The following is an 18465-nucleotide window of genomic DNA, read 5'->3' on the forward strand; positions in this document are numbered from 1 at the left end:
AGCATGCTACATTTTCTTACATAGTTTCTGTCACAAAGCAACTACTGCAGTTTATAAATGCTAATTAAAAAATACTTGGGCTGCCTGACCTGTGGTAGGACAGTGGATAAAGCGTCGACCTGGAAATGTTGAGGTCACTGGTTTGAAACCCTGGGCTTGCCTGGTCAAGGCACATATGGTAGTTGATGCTTCCAGCTCCTTCCCCCCGTCTCTCTCTCCCCTCTCTCTCTCTCTCTCTCTCTCCCTCTCTCTCTCCTCTCTAAAATGAATAAATAAAATTTAAAAAAACTATCAAATGTATTTAAAAAAATACTTGGGCTCTATTTGTAGTGTTTTTATTTGTTCTTACTACAAGTAATTCACTTGTATACATAACCATCATAATCTTGGTCATAAATTAAATAAATGAAGTCTTGAACAATTTCACAACTCTTGTAGGAGAATATTTAATGATACAATAATTAAAAAAAATTACAATAATGGTCAAATTTTCTGTTTGTAATCTGAAGCAAGAAGTAGACTTTTCATACTTTCCTTTTTACACTGCAGAGTGAGAGGTCAGCCATCTAAGAAGAAAAGTGCAGATTTTGGTGACAAAGTGAGCAGAAAAAATGTCCTGTAGTAAGAGTTGCATATTTTTGTAGTCGTGTGTGGGATGTAGTTAACAATAAAAGTGGAAGAATCCACAGAGCAGTTTGAGCAAGTGCCTACTCAAAGGCAGTCTTTCTAATAATATAAAGGTCCTATAGCAAGCACCAGCCTAATCAAGTCATCTCAACCAAACCAATTCTTAGAAAATAAGGAAGTGCTTTAGGTTGAACTTTCAAAGAGCCTGATCTGCACCTCACCACCACCTTTCTGGTTCAAGATTAATTTAAATCCCTTACTGAGGCAGAACTGAAGTCAGACATCAGAATTTATTGTACATATGTATAAATTATAATGTTCTAATTATGGAAATTTAAAATATTTAATCAAATTATAGTTTTACCAGGATAAATCCCTTACTATAGTTTTTCTCCATACAAAACCAACAACACAATCAATAGCTTGAATACCATAGAAATGTTTACCGGAAACCTATGTACTCTTATTGATCAATGTCTTCCCATTAAATTTAATTTCTAAAAACACCACAACAACAAAACCATGAGCTGATATCTATTTGCTGCCCCTCAGAGTTAAAGTTCTAGTTCTCAGCAAAACCCAACAAAAATCTGGTGGGTTTCTTGCATGGAGAGACTTATTTTTTGCCTGTACAGAATATGAATTATAATGTAACTCTCAGATAAATATCTGTCTCTTTCAAATAGTTTGGTAATTATTACTGAAGGGGCCCCTCATTAGCATTTTCACATTCCTAGATGTTTGTCCTCCAAAGTAAACTTTGCCATTTTATTTCTGTATAGTCTTGAAAAATTCAAAGGACTTTCAAAAATTCACATTCTGATATTAACACAACTCATGTCAGTTCTTGATGAATGGTGTTTACTCAGTCTGTTCTCAGTCCCTTTAACCATCTTAGTGTTTTATGGCCCATATAGTGCTAATCTGACTTTTCTTTCATATATGAATTCATTCTTTTGCAGAATCTGTAGGTATTTCCAAAATGAGCGGATTATTTTGACTGTCATGACTGTGCATTATGATCTCTCTACAGACACAGAATCTAGTTTGTTTAGAAAACTAAAGCTAACTTTTTAACTGTTTGGGTTGAGGCTGACATTAGCTGGGATTGCAGTTACCTTTTTCCTAAATGGCCAAAGTGAACTGAAAGAGCTAATGTCCGTCTTACCCCACGGAAATTTGAAAAGGCACATTAAGTTGAACTTAATACCTGAAGATTTTTTTGGCTTCTATCCATGGCTTTCTATGAGATTAATAAGTGAAGAATATAACTGATCAGTCACCACCTTCAACAGGCTAAGCAGCCTTCAACAAATAATAGGTGGAATACCATTTAATGTACTTAAGATGTTAACAGTCTCATAGAGGAAGCAGAACACCCACTGATTTAGAGGCAGAGTAATCCAATTTAAAAATGAAGAATGTGAAGCCCCAAAATATGACTGGATGAGATATCAGCCTTTGTTAATGACTCAGAGAGAATAAAATTCCACATTTCTCCACAATGTATACATTCAATTTCACAAATCCATATCTGGTCTCCCTAATACTTTTTTTCCCAATACATCATTTCAATAAGTCACTGTGTAAACTCCGATTCCCTGAACCCAAAGGCTGACCTGGGGATTTTCATACAGGTGAAAATTTGAAGGGTATTCTATCAGGAGAAACCTCTGAGAAAAAAATAGAGAGGAGTGTGTGTTAGTCTGCCTCAGCTGATGTAATGAAATACAGTATCACGAACTAGGTGGCTTAAACAACAGCAATGTATTTACTTACAGTTGTGTTGTCTTAAAATCAAAGACAAACATGCCGGCCAATTCAGTTTCTTGGGAGACCTGCCTTCCTGGGGGCAGACAGCTACTGTCTCCTGTGTGCGCACGTGGCTTGTCCTGTCAGTGCTCAGGGAGAGTAATCTCTGATTATCTCTTTATCCTTTTATAATGACACTAGTCCTATCAGATTAGAACACCACTCTTATTTAACCTGAATTATCTCTTTAAAAGCCTTAGCTTCCAATACCATCACTTCAGGAGTTAATACTTTAACACAAGAATTTCCAAGACACACAGTTCAGTCTGTAATTGAAGGGAAAGCCAAAGAATAATGCAGTTTTAGGTGAACTGTAGGCTACACTTGATTCAGAGGGAAGTATAAATTGTAGCACGGAGTTAGTCTTGTTGAGGCTACAGAACTAGGCTTTAGTACTAGTTCTCTCCCCACTCCCACACCTGATACTATCAGATTGGTCAGTCATGTTGGGGGATTGTGGGAAGATGGAAACTGCAAGGCTGCAGCACTGATGCAGTTCTTTGGCAGTGTCTGCAGGTGGAAGTCACAGGCAGAAATGCAGGCAAGAGCTACGAGATGGGAGTGCCAAAGCAGTAAGAGGTCTCTGGGAACATGGGCAGGGTCCAACAGGATCTGCTAAGGGACTAAATTCTGCATGGGTTTTGCTTATTTGAATGTTGCTTCCTTTGTTCAGACCCCCATTGTTTCATCTGTGTACTTTAACAGTCTCTCAACCAGTTTTCCTGCTTCTAGTGTTTTCCTTCTCTATTTCATCCTTCTTGCTGTTGCCAGAATGTATCTGAAAAACAAATATGACCTCATCACATTTCTCTCAAATCTGCCAGTGATAGCTTTAAGGGAAACATCAAATTCTTAATGTTACACCTAAGTTTCTTCTGATCTCAGTCTTCTCTGTTATTCTATCTTTACCCACTACAATTTCTAGATCCCTATGCCATGCTTAAATTATACCAAATATATATAGATAGATAGATATAGATAATATAGATATAGATATAGATATAGATATAGATATAGATATAGATATAGATATATTTTCCTCCACTCATCTAGGCTTGGGGACTATTAACATGCTATTTTATTCATTTGGATTGTGCATTAGTCTTTTTGTTCAATTGACTTTTTTGTACCTCCTCTATAAACATAGCTAAAATGTCACCTGCTCCAGTATATTATCCACTCAACAAAACTCAGACAGTTTTAGTTGCTCATGGGGCTATTTGAGTAGCGTGCATTTATTAGAGTCTTTCCTATTACATTATAATTACCTGTAGTTGGTTTACACATCAAATGGTAGTATAAACCACATGTGTTAAAGCAAAAATGAAAAAAAGAACTTGTGTCAAATAAAAACAAAATAAATGGAGTGTAGCTATGAGTTAATAAAGTTTTTCTGCCTAGTTTTATTGAGATATAATTGACAAACAGCACTGCATAAGATAAAGGTGTATAGCACATTGACTTGACTTACATATACCTGAAATGATTACTAGAATAATTTTAGTAAACATCCATTATCTCATACAGATATAAAAAAATACAGAAAAAAATTATTTTATCATGAGGCCTTTTAGGATTTAGCTCTTAGCAACTTTCAAATATACTGTACAGTCTCATTTTGGCAGAGACAGTTCTTCACCAGTTTTCCTGGCTTGATGTTGTGGATGTGTCAACAGGAATTGTCCTTGTACAGGTGAAACGTACCATCAAAGTCTATGTGAGGGAACAGCCATTGCTCATACACTGAGACTGAGGGGGAGAGTACTGCTGGCTGAGACTGCTGGACGGGGTTGATTGTTTGGCTTCCTACACAAGCAGAGCTGTAGTGTGGGTTCTGTGGCTTCCTGCATTCTCTGCTCAGGCCCCTAGCTTGGTTGCTACACTTAGCAGTAGTTGGACCTATGAATGAACTTCCCTGCCTTGTCAGGGCAGCAGAATGGATTCAGAGACAGAAATACTCCTTGTTTGGGGACCTAAAGCAGGCTGGATTGTGCACTGAATTTCTGGGTCAGATAGGGACATTGGTTTGACCTACAAAGAGTTTTGCTCTAGTGCTACTACAAATAGGGGTGTAGAATGTGCTTCACAGTTCCTTTGTGCTCTGATTACATCGCTATCAACTGAGCTAAAGGTCATATTCAGTAGTAGGTGGGGCTATACATTTGTTTCTCTGATCATGTGGCTAAGCTCTTGTTTGGAACTCAAATTAGGCAGAACTATGCACAAACTTCCTTGGCCTGATGGACTACTGTCCTAAGTCTGCAGGGGAGGAGGACTGCTTCCTGCCTTGTTCTCCACTCGAGTTCTGCCCACAAGATGGGCTGCATAGATTCCTAAGAGCCCTGGTTAGGCTTCCTGGTTAGGTTGGACTGGAGGCTGTATTTAGCTTTAGGTGGGGCCTAAACTTTTCTGCCCAATTAGCACAGCAGAACAGGCCTCAGGGCTAACAAGGCTCTTGGTTCGGGAATCAAATCTGACAGGACTTGTTTGTTAAGCCCTATGAACATCTGGAGCCACTGTGTTGGCTCTACAGATATCAGACACTGGTAGGGTTCTTTCAGTGCTACTCTTTTGGTGATGCAGGATGGGCTACCAAGATTCCCAGGAATTCAGCTTAAGTTTCCTAGGTAGAGGGTTGGAGGCTATTTTCAACAGTGGGAAGAGCTACAAAATATCTTCCCTTGGCCCTAGCTGGTGGCTCAGTGGATAGAGCATGAGCCCAGTGTATGGACATCCTGGATTCGATTCCCAATCAGGGCACAGAGGAGAAGCGACCATCTGCTTTCCCCCCTCTCTCTATGCCTTCTCTTTCTCTTCCTCTCCCACAGCCAGTGGATCGATTGGTTCAAGCATGGTCCTGGGTGCTGAAGATGGCTCAGTTGTTCCCAGTGTAGGCTTCAGGCACTGAGGATAGCTATTAATTAAGTATCAGTCCTAAAGGAGGTTGCCAGGTAGATCTCAGTTAGGGTGCAAATGGGAATCTCTTTCTCTATTTCCCCTTCTCTCACTTAAAAAAAGAAGAAAAAAAGCTTCCCTGTCTGGAAGATGGTCACACAGCAAGCCCCAAGACAGGCAAGACTCTTGTTTGGGGACTAATTAGGCTTACCTGTACATCAAACTCTTGAGGCAGATGGAGTAGCTGTAGTGGTGGAATTCAAATAATTTAACAATTGGTTCTCTGCCCTAATGACCCTTTTAAGTATTAAAAAATGATATACCAAAAGGTAGTTTATTATTTTATGCATTTAAATAAGAATAAAATAAGGTATATAAAACTAGATTATGTTATAAGAAAGTTTTAAAGTATTAATGAAAAAATAGTAATACCTGACAAAAACAATAAAATTGTTATTTAAGATATTTCTATATTGCTTCTTGATTGGTGTCCTCGCTTGCAATCATTTTCACCTATGGATGAAATGAAAATTACTATGGGTGCTTAGAATACACTGTTACACAAATGAATAAGGAATGTAAATTTGTGATTTCCACATTGGGTGGCTGCCCAGGTGCCCACCTTAGAAAGAACCCTGATTATAAGTACTATTTTAATAAGTGGTTTTCTAAACTCAACTAAAAATTAAGGTATTAGTTCTGCCAACAGGTACAAAAAGGCTGAATCCCACCACTGAGAGGCTGGCTTGTCCTTTCAGATGGGCAGAGTCACTGGCTCAGCTCTCTTTTGAACACTGCTGGGCCCAACCATTTCCTAGGTGCTTAGACCAGGCTTCCTGGGTGTACTATCCAGAAACTACCCTTAACATTAAGCAAGGCTTTGAATTAGCTCCCCTTCCCAATCATGGTGGCAAAACTGGCTCTAACGCTAGAAAGGCTTTTTGTCTGGGAATATGATTGAAGCAGAACCACAGACCAAGCTTTCTGGCCAAAACAGGCCACCTAGTTTGCTCTGCAGACAGTCTGCACTGTTGGCTGGCTCTCCCTTAGAGTGTTGCTGGGCTCCACAGCTTCCCATGTGCTCAGGCCCAGCCTCCTGGCTGAGTAGGGCTGCCAGCTATACTCAGCTGTGAAGGGTTAGTTTCTATGCCTAGGCCAGGTGGCAGAACCAGCTCCAGGATTGGCTCAACTGTTTATGGCTTTGACTCAAGCTGACTAGTTCTCCAAGTTCTCTGGCAAAAATGTGCAATTGGCTTTACTTTGTGGTTAATCAATTCTGCCTGCTGAACTCTTTGCCCAAGCCATGCGGGTCTACAAAGATTCCAGGTGTCTGGTCGGCTTTCTGATTGGGCAGGAGTTATACCCAGAAGTGGGCAAGGCTATGACTCAGCTACTCTGCTCATGCAAGGGATGTTAGGAGGAGGCAGACAAGCTCTAGGATTAACAAGGCCTTTCTTCACTTACCGACCTCAAATCAAGCAGACCTGTGCCATGATCTTAGACCTGCAGGCGAGCAAGGTTGCTGGTTGGGACTACTACTTGGGTGCAGCCGGTAGGTACTCAGTCTGCCAAAATCTGAGTCCTGGTTGTTGCAAGGTCTTTTCCTCTTCTCTGTCTCAACCAGATTCCCAGTGATCAGGTCCCACAGATTCCTCCACAACCTTCATGCGGTGAAACTGGGGTAGGTAATCTGAAGAAGCAATTCGTAACGCTGGGAGAACTGGAAGTGCATCTCGGGCTCTCATTTCCCACTGAAGCAACTGTCAGATTAGGGAGGGAGACCTCTAGATGTGATGCTGCCCTGGCCTGGTAAAGAGGCAATGCAGTCAGCAGGCAGCTGCCCCTATTAACCTTCTAATACAGTCTGTCTCGGTGATGCAGAGAGGTGCTTCAGCTTTACTCCTTTGTTCTAGGATTTTCTCAGTGCTGTCTTGTCCATGAATAATTGTTAGTTTTTCTTCTGAGGGAAAATGAAGTCAGGAATGACTTATGTTTTTATCTTGGTGATGCTACACTTTAATGCAGTTATTGAAAGCAAAGTTAGACCTGGATTTACTCTTGTAGGTAATACAAAACCAACATTGAATGTTCAGTATGAAAAAAAGAAGACACTAAAGTTTAGGCCTAGTTTACTTTGGGGAATTTCAAATTAAAATAATAATGAAATACCACTGCACACTTATTAAGTCCTTAATCCATAATACTGATGATACTACTGTGTTTCCCTGAAAATAAGACAGTGCCTTATATTAGTTTTTGCTCCTAAAGACATGCTAGGTCTTATTTTCAGGGGCTGTCTTATTTTTCCATGAACAAGAATTTACATTTACTGTTGAACAAAAAATCAACATTTATTAATATACTGTACTCATGTCATCACAAACATCAGCATAACCAACCAAACTCTGAATTCCATCAAGAATTTCTTGTGACTCTATTTCCATGTACAATCTACCTCATTTCTCCAAAAATAAGACAGTGTCTTATATTAATTTTTGCTCCTAGAAATGCACTAGGTCTTATTTTCAGGGGAGGCCTTATATTTCCAAGCTTGAAAAAAAATTGTACTAGGTCTTATTTTGGGGGGATATCTTATTTTTGGGGAAATAGGGTAATTCTGGTGAGAATGTGGAGGAACAGAAACTCTCACTCACTCTTGATAGGAATGCAAAATGGTAAGCCATTGTGGAAGACAGTTTAGCAGTTTCTTACAAAATTAAATATACTCTTATGATATGATCCAACAATTGTGTTTCTTAGTATCTAGCCCAAAATATTGAAAACTTATTTTCATATAAAACTTGTACACAAATGTTTATAGCAGCTTTATTTATAATTACAAAACTTGGAAGCAAACAAGATATTCTTCAATAGAAGTGTGGAGAACTAAACTGGCACATTCAAAAAATAAAATATTTGAGAGATGACATCAGAGTAATGGCGCGGTAGGAAGCGATACCAATAAATCTCCCCCAAAACTCAACAAGATCTTCAACCAGAAACAGAAAAACCTATCCTTGGAACCTCCAGATGTTTCGCAACACACCCGAAGGTACGGTCGAGTGAAAAATTGGATAAATATATAATACAACCCCGAAGGAAATAGGGAGTAAGAAATGCTCCGCCTTCCTCACTAACCTAAACAGGGCGGCTTTCACTGGGAACTGAGAATATAGAAACTGAGGCAGGCAAAGGGGGTGAATAGATCCAGGTTGTGGCACAAATGGCTGAACCAGGCTGTGGGATAGATATCCAAGCCGAGGAAAAACTGTTCCTGTGGCAACCCGGGCAATACAAGCTAACACTCACGCCAAACCCAGACAAAAAAAGACAAGCGGGGAAGCCATTTTCTCCAATCTCCTGGTCGGCGCACAGATAGTGGGAGAGACATTTCTTCCAAAACCCCGGGAGTGTGCGCCCATGTTGTCCCACAGAGAGGCGGAGTCAGAGACCTTTGTGTTGGCCGAAAGCAGAATCTGCAGGCCGCCCCAGCACCCTGGGAAAGCCGCGCAAGGGGAGGGAGCAAGAACCAATTCCAATGCTGGAACTTTTCCATGCGGGCGGGTGAATCACTCAGAGGGTGAGGCGGCTGGCCTGATATCCTGGTCGGCACGCACGGAGAGTGAGCAAGAGATTCCTCTGAGCACCTCAGGAGTGGGGGCCTGTGTTACCCCACAGAGAGGCAGAGTTAGGGGCCTTTGTGTGGGCCAAAAAGCGGAATCTCGGGCTGCCCCAGCACCTTGAATAAGCTGCGCCCAGGGACGGAGCGAGAGCCAATTCCAACGCTGAAACTTTTCCATGCGGGTGGGGGTTTCACTCAGAGTGAGAGGCGGCTGGCCTGATATCCTAGTCTGCGTGCGCAGTTAGTGGGCGAGAGATTCCTCCAAGTGCCTTGGCAGTGCGTGACCGTGTTATCCCACAGAGTGGCAGAGCCAGAAGTCTTTGAGTGGGCGGAAACCCTGCCTGATTATGCTAGCAGCTCTGACTGAGCCTTACCCAGAGCCCTGTGCTGAGTGGAAATAGAGTGGGGAGTTGCCAGCTCTTTGAGCCTCTTACTATCCAGGCAGAGGAAGCAGCAACCCCACAGCTGGATTATCAGGCTACTAATTGAGGAAGGAAAGATTAGGAGAGAGGCTCCAGGAACATGGACTCTCTCACTGGCGGAGTCTATAAATGCTAATGAGCCTAGACTGCCAACGACACTGAAGCACAATACGTGACATCGCCATAGAGACTTATCAACTGCAAACCTCTACCTGAGTGTGCCAAAGGGGCAGAACCCGAGGTACAGATTCACCAACCAGGAAGAGGGAGAGAAAAGAAAAAGCAAGAAGATAACCTCTCAAAATCAAGAATAATACGCAGACTTTATAGCCTATCCCATTTTATTATATTTGTTCGTTTGTTTCTCTTATCTTCACTCTTGATATTTTTTATTCCTCTTCCAATTTGGTCAATTAACTCTCTGCCAGTCATACTCTTTCCTCTCCTTGAACTACATTACCCATAAGTGTTACATCTCCCAATATCTTTTCTTTCCTCTTCCTTTCTCTCTATGAGGATTGCACTCCAAAACCCTTAACTATCTCTCTCTCTCTCTCTCTCTCCTCTTTTTTCTTCTTTTAGTGGTTTTTTTTCTCTCTCTCTCTTTCTTTTCTCCCTCTATATTAGTTTCTTCCTTTCTCCTTTACATCTCCTATCATTCAAACTTCAATAACGAACAATATCTTATCTGGGACTCAACCTTATGTTTGTGGCATTTTGGGGGGTTTTTACTTCACCTTTTTAACGCACTAGCAGTGCTCCGATCCCTGGCTCTCCATTTTATCTAGTTCTTGTTCCACTAAATACAATAGAAAATTTTTAATTTGTCCCCCAATTTTCCTGTTTCCCTCTTTTTCCTCTCATTATAACTTTTAGTCAACCAACACCTAAAAACAAATCATTTTATTCTTGACCCAATTTTTTTCTTATTTGCTTTTTGTGGGTCCATACGCCCTTTTTTTTTTCTTTTTTCTTTTTTTTTTTTTTGCCCCTTTATTACTTCTCCCTAATTCAGGCCCTCCATTACAGACATTGTTTGTTCTATTTAGTACAATATAATTCACAGTTAACCATAAAATTTTCTCAAGAAAGAGGGTAGAGAAGAGGAGAGGAAAAAAGGAGGGGGGGGAAATAATTTCCTTTTTTTAAAATTTTTATTTTATTTTATTTTTCTTTATTTCATTATTATTTAAAAAAAACAACTCTTTGATTTTTTTAACTTTTTTTTTGTATTTTTCTGAAGCTGGAAACAGGGAGAGACAGTCAGACAGACTCCCGCATGTGCCTGACCAGATCCACCTGGCACGCCCACCAGGGGTGACGCTATGCCCACCAGGGGGTGATGCTCTGCCCTTCCGGGGTGTGGCTCTGCCACAACCAGAGCCACTGTAGTGTCTGGGGCAGAGGTCAAGGAGCCATCCCCAGCGCCCGGGCCATCTTTGCTCCAATGGAGCCTTGGCTGCGGGAAGGGAAGAGAGAGACAGAGAGAAGGAGGGGGGTTGGAGAAGCAAATGGGCGCTTCTCCTATGTGCCCTGGCCGGGAATCAAACCCAGGTCCCCTGCACGCCAGGCCAACGCTCTACCGCTGAGCCAACTGGCCAGGGCTATTTTTTATCTTTTTATTCTTTATTAAATCTCATAAATACTATCAACAAAACCACCCTCAGATGCCATTAAGGAAGAGAAAATCAAATACCATGAATACAAAAGAAAGAGAGGTAACACAGCTAGATGAGGAAAAATCTATGGAGAAAAAATTTAATATATTGGAAACCTTGGAGCTAAATGACAAAAAATTTAAGATAGAAATCTAAAAATCCTCCGAGATATACAAGAAAACACAGAAAGGCAATTTAGGGAGCTCAGAAAACAACTCAATGAACACAAAGAATATATTTCCAAGGAAATTGAAACTATAAAAACAAATCAAACAGAGATGAAAAACTCAATTCACAAGCTGAAAAACAAGGTAACAAGCTTAGCTAATAGAACAGGCCAGATAGAAGAGAGGATTAGTGAAATAGAAGACAAGCAACTTGAGGCACAACAGAGAGAAGAAGAAAGAGACTCAAAAATGAAAAAAAAATGAGATAGCCCTACAAGAATTATCAGACTCCATCAAAAAGAATAACATAAGAATAATAGGTATATCACAGGGAGAAGAGAGAGAAAATGGAATGGAGAACATACTCAAACAAATAATAGATGAGAACTTCCCAAGCCTGTGGAAAGAACTAAAGCCTCAAATTCAAGAAGCAAACAGAACTCCGAGTTTCCTTAACCCCAAAGAACCTACTCCAAGGCATATCATAATGAAATTGGCACACACCAATGGCAAGAAAAAATTCTCAAGGCAGCCAGGGAAAAGAAGAATACAACATATAAAGGAAGGCCCATTAGATTATCATCAGATTTCTCAGCAGAAACTCTACAAGCTAGAAGAGAGTGGACCCCAATATTTAATTCTGAAAGAGAGGAACTTTCAGCCATGAATACTATACCCATCAAAACTATCCTTTAAATATGAAGGAAAAATAAATACATTTACAGATACAGAAAAGATGAGGGAATTTATCATCAAAAAACCCCCACTCCAGGAATTACTAAAGGGGATTCTCCAATCAGATACAAAGAACAAAAAGAAAACAGAGCCACAAGTAAAAGCTCCAAGAAGAACACAATAAAACCAAATTTAAACTGTGACAACAACAAAAAGAAAGGGGATAAGAGGATGGAGATTAACAGTAGCAAAGGACGATGAAGTGCAAAAGTACTCACAAAATAGTGTGCTACAATGAACAGGATAGGAACCCTTGTCATTACGTAAAGGTAACCACCATTGAAAAAACCACCACAGAAGCACATGAGATAAAAAAGATAGCAACAGAGGAAAGATGTATGGAATACAACCAAATAAAAACAAACCATAGAAAAACGAAAAAGAAGGATCAAACAGGACACAAAACTAACAGAAAGCAAACTATAAAATGGCAATACGGAACTCACAAGTGTCAATAATTACACTAAATGTAAACGGATTAAACTCACCAATAAAAAGGCACAGAGTAGCAGAATGGATTAAAAAAGAAAATCCAACTGTATGCTGCCTACAGGAAACTCATCTAAGTAACAAGGATAAAAACAAATTCAAACTGAAAGGCTGGAAAACAATACTCCAAGCAAATAACATCCAAAAAAAAGCAGGCGTAGCAATACTCATATCGGATAATGCTGACTACAAGACAGGAAAAGTACTCAGAGACAAAAATGGACATTTCATAATGGCTAAGGGGACACTGAATCAAGAAGAAATAACAATTCTTAATATATATGCACCAAACCAAGGAGCACCAAAATATATAAGACAGCTACTTATTGACCTTAAAACAAAAACTGACAAAAAATACAATCATACTTGGAGACCTCAATACACTGCTGATGGCTCTAGATCAGTCATCCAAACAGAGAATCAACAAAGATATAGTGGCCTTAAACAAAACACTAGAGCACCTGGATATGATAGACATCTACAGGACATTTCATCCCAAACTGGCTGAGTATACATTTTTCTCCAGTGTACATGGATCATTCTCAAGAATTGACCATATGTTGGGCCACAAACACAACATCAGCAAATTCAGAAAAATCAAAGTTGTACCGAGCATATTTTCTGATCATAAAGCCTTGAAACTAGAATTCAACTGCAAAAAAGAGGGAAAAAATCCCACAAAAATGTGGAAACTAAACATACTTACAAAAAATGAATGGGTCAAAGAAGAAATAAGTGCAGAGATCAAAATATATATACAGACTAATGAAAATGATAATACAACATATCAGAATCTATGGGATGCAGCCAAAGCAGTGATAAGAGGCAAGTTCATATTACTTCAGGCATATATGAACAAACAAGAGAGAGCCCAAGTGAACCACTTAACTTTCCACCTTAAGGAACTAGAAAAAGAAGAACAAAGACAACCCAAAACCAGCCGAAGAAAGGAGATAATAAAAATCAGAGCAGAAATAAATGAAATAGAGAACAGAAAAACTATAGAAAAAATTAATAGAACAAGGAGCTGGTTCTTTGAAAAGATCAACAAAATTGACAAACCCTTGGCAAGACTTACCAAGGAAAAAAGAGAAAAGACTCATATAAACAAAATCCAAAATGAAAGAGGAGAAATCACCACGGACACCGTAGATATACAAAGAGTTATTGTAGAATACTATGAAAAACTTTATGCCACTAAATTCAACAACCTAGAAGAAATGGATAAATTCCTAGAAAAATACAACCTTCTTAGACTGAGGCAAGAGGAAGCAGAAAGCCTAAACAGACCTATTAGTAGAGAAGAAATATAAAAAACCATTAAAACCTCCCACAAAATAAAAGTCCAGGCCCGGATGGCTATACTAGCGAATTTTATGAAATATTCAAAGAAGACTTGGTTCCTATTCTACTGAAAGTCTTCAAAAAAATTGAAGAAGAAGCAATACTTCCAAACACATTTTATGAGGCCAACATAACCCTCATACCAAAACCAGGCAAGGATGGCACAAAAAAAGAAAACTAAAGACCAATATCTCTAATGAATACAGATGCTAAAATACTAAACAAAATACTAGCAAATCGAATACAACAACATATTAAAAAAACAATGCATCATGATCAAGTGGGATTCATCCCAGAATCTCAAGGATGGTTCAACATATGTAAAACGGTTAACGTAATACACCATATCAACAGAACAAAGAACAAAAACCACATGATCTTATCAATAGATGCAGAAAAGGCTTTCGATAAAATACAACACAATTTTATGTTGAAGACTCTCAACAAAATGGGTATAGAAGGAAAATATCTCAACATGATAAAGGCCATATATGATAAACCATCAGCTAACATCATACTAAATGGCACTAAACTGAAGGCTTTCCCCCTTAAATCAGGAACAAGACAGGGTTGTCTACTCTCTCCACTCTTATTTAATGTGGTACTAGAGGTTCTAGCCAGAGCAATCAGACAAGACAAAGAAATAAAAGTCATCCATATCAGAAAAGAAGAAGTAAAGGTATCACTTTTTGCAGATGATATGATCCTATACATCGAAAATCCCAAAGAATTTACAAAAAGACTACTAGAAACAATAAGCCAATACAGTAAGGTCACAGGTTACAAAATTAACATACAGAAGTCAATAGCCTTTCTATATGCCAACAATAAAACATTTGAGAACGAACTCAAAAGAACAATCCCCTTCACAATTGCAACCAAAAAAATATTTAGGAATAAACATAACAAAGAATGTAAAGGACTTATATAATGAAAACTATAAACCATTGTTAAGGGAAATCGAAAAAGATATAATGAGATGGAAGAATATACCTTGTTCTTGGCTAGGAAGAATAAATATAATCAAGATGGCCATATTACCCAAAGCAATATACAAATTTAATGCAATTCCCATCAAAATTCCAATGACATTTTTTAAAAAAATGGAGCAAAATATCATCAGGTTTATATGGAAGTATATAAAACCCCGAATAGCCAAAGCAATCCTAAAGAAAAAGAATGAAGCTGGGGGCATTACAATACCTGACTTCAAACTATATTATAAGGCCACGACAATCAAAACAGCATGGTATTGGCAGAAAAATGGACACTCAGACCAATGGAACAGAGTAGAAAACCCAGATATAAAACCACGTATATATAGTCAAATAATTTTTGATAAAGGGGCCAAGAACACACAATGGAGAAAAGAAAGCCTCTTCAATAAATGGTGCTTGGAAAACTGGAAAGCCATATGCAAAAGAATGAAACTGGATTACAGTCTGTCCCCCTGTACTAAAATTAACTCAAAATGGATCAAAGATCTAAACATAAGACCTGAAACAATTAAGTACATAGAAGAAGAAATAGTTACTAATCTCATGGACCTGGGTTTTAAAGAGCATTTTATGAATTTGACTCCAATGGCAAGAGAAGTGAAGGCAAAAATTAATGAATGGGACTACATCAGAGTAAGAAGTTTTTGCTCAGCAAGAGAAACTGATAACAAAACAAACAGACAGCCAACTAAATGGGAAATGATATTTTCAAACAACAGCTCAGATAAGGGCCTAATGTCCAAAATATACAAAGAACTCATAAAACTCAACAACAAACAAACAAATAATCCAATAAAAAAATGGGAAGAGGACATGAACAGACACTTCTCCCAGGAAGAAATACAAATGGCCAACAGATATATGAAAAGATGCTCATCTTCATTAGTTATTAGAGAAATGCAAATCAAAACTACAATGAGATACCATCTCACACCTGTTAGATTGGCTATTATTAACAAGAGAGGTAATAGCAAATGTTGGATAGGCTGTGGAGAAAAAGGAACCCTCATACACTGTTGGTGGGAATGTAAAGTAATAGTACAACCATTATGGAAGAAAGTACGGTAGTTCCTCAAAAAACTGAAAATAGAATTATCTTATGAACCAGCAATCCCTCTACTGGGTATATACCCCAAAAACTCAGAAACATTGATACGTAAAGACATATGCAGCCCCATGTTCATTGCAGCATTGTTCACAATGGCCAGGACATGGAAACAACCAAAAAGCCCATGAATAGATGACTGGATAAAGAAGATGTGGCACATATACACTATAGAATACTACTCAGCTATAAGAAATGATGACATCCGATCATTTACAGCAAAATGGTGGGATCTTGATAACATTATACGAAGTGAAATAAGTAAATCAGAAAAAAACAGGAACTGCATTATTCCATACGTAGGTAGGACATAAAAGTGAAACTAAGAGACATTGATAAGAGTGTGGTGGTTACGGGGGGAGGGGGGAGAGGGAGAGGGAAAGGGGAGGGGGAGGGGCACAAAGAAAACTAGAGAGAAGGTGACAGAGTACAATCTGACTTTGGGTGATGGGTATGAAACATAAGTGAACGACAAGATAACCTGGAGTTGTTATCTTTGAATATATGTATCCTGATTTATTGATGTCGCCCCATTAAAAAATAAAATTATAAAAAAAGAGTTGAAATTTAATATGAAAAGAAAAAGAAACAAAAAATAAAATATTTAGTACTAAAAAAATTAATTAGGCCATAAAAAAACTTGGAAGAAACTTTAATACATATTACTACAATAGTAGAAGAAACCAATCTGAAAAGGCAACATACTGTATGATTTCAATTTCATGATATTCTGGAAGATTATGGAGACAGTAAAAATATCTAGTTGACTGAGTTCAGGGGAGGGAAGAAAGAATAGGCAGAGCACAGAAGATTTTTAGGTAACAAATCTATACTGTATGACACTACTGTGCTTAATACATGCTTCTCTAAAGCCATACATTTGTCCAAAGCCACAGAATGTACAACACCAGAAGTGAACCCTAAGGCATAGACTCTGGGTGATAATGATGTGTCATCAGTGAAAAAGAATATAACATTGGTATTAGGTAGCGGTAACAAAGGAGAGTGTGCATGTCTCAGTACATGGATTATATGGGAATTCTTTGTACTTCTTGCTCAAGTGACCTTTGTTTGTTTAGTATGGAAACCTGACAAATACTGCTTTTGTAAGGAAAACAAGGTTGTGATCATACAAACTGTTGATATGATGTGATAAAATGGCAATTTACTTTTATGGTCTTCCTACTAAAAACCCATAACCTCATTCTAATTACAAAAAAAAGTAGTAAATCCCAGAGGAGTTCTAAAAAATAAATATAATAATAACTTTAAAACCAATCATCTTAATGTTTGTATTTTAAAAAGTGTAGTAAGTCTAGATGCCAAAAGTGGGAAGCAAGGTTATAGGTTCTGTATTCATTGCATAAATGTTTTCTTTGTTATTGGAAACTTAACTGTTAAAGAGTTCCACAATAAAAAATGGTTATTTTTATTTTTTCTCTGTATGCAGGTTGTTATATATTTTTAGAGTTAGAGGGCTGTCAACATAGAATCCAAGTTATTACTATATGTTGATTACTTAAATATCTACACTATTAAACTATTTCATATAACATACTTCTGGTTAAATTTTTAGGTCATGAAAATATTTTGGTAGATAGTTTATGTTAAGTTGTACAGACTTGTAAAGAATTTCACTTCTCTTTGATAGAATTTAATAAACTTAGTATTTTGGTTAGTAATCTGGGTATATTTTTCACATATCAGTTCTTTCTACTATATGAAACAATTTACTACAGTATTGCACTCTATTTTAATTTCTTTTGCTGTTAAAAAGAATGCATTTTTCATACTAGTACTATTCATTTCCTTTTATACTTATTTTTTTCTCCAAAATGATTTAGCATAGTACAGAGATTTCTGCTTTAAGTTAAGTTGCTTAGTTTTGTCATATACTTAAAGAAAAAAAATTAAGTAACATTTTATAAAATGTATATTCAATTGCTTCATAATTTAAACACTGCTCTTTCCTAGAAGTTGATCTCTCTTTAAACTTCTTTTGAATGTGTATTTATACCACATTTTATCACTTTTGAAAAGGTATTTACAACACATTTTATCTCTGTGAGGTCATCAAACACCCTTTACTCTAATCAAAATATTTAGTGGGGTGCAGGAAATGGATTTTCTATTCTTCTTGGCTAATATTATCATGACTAAAGCTTAAAACCAATTAAATGGTGCCAATAAGCCATTCTGAAAACTTTACTTAGAAAGAAAGTCTATGTATTTTTTTTATTATTATTATGTTAGGGGTAGAGAGGCAGAGACATAGACTTCCACATGTGCTCTGACCAGTATCCACCCAGAAACGTTTGTCTAGGGTTGATACTTTGCCCAACTGCGGCCATTGCTCTGTTGCTAAGCAACAGAACTATTTTAGTACCTGCCAAAAGCCATCCTCAGTGCCTGGGGCCAACTTGTTCAAACCATTCAAGCCATGGTTGTGGGAATGGGAGGAGGGAGAGGAGAGAAGTGGAGAAACAGATGTCACTTTTTCTGCCTGCTCTGACCAGGAATCAAACCCAGGTCTTCCACATGCTGAGCCAACGATGCTCTATTTCTGAGTCAACCAGTGAGAGCCAAAATTC

This window comes from Saccopteryx bilineata, chromosome 4, assembly GCF_036850765.1.
Source record: "Saccopteryx bilineata isolate mSacBil1 chromosome 4, mSacBil1_pri_phased_curated, whole genome shotgun sequence".
In the NCBI taxonomy this organism is placed as follows: Eukaryota; Metazoa; Chordata; class Mammalia; order Chiroptera; family Emballonuridae; genus Saccopteryx; species Saccopteryx bilineata.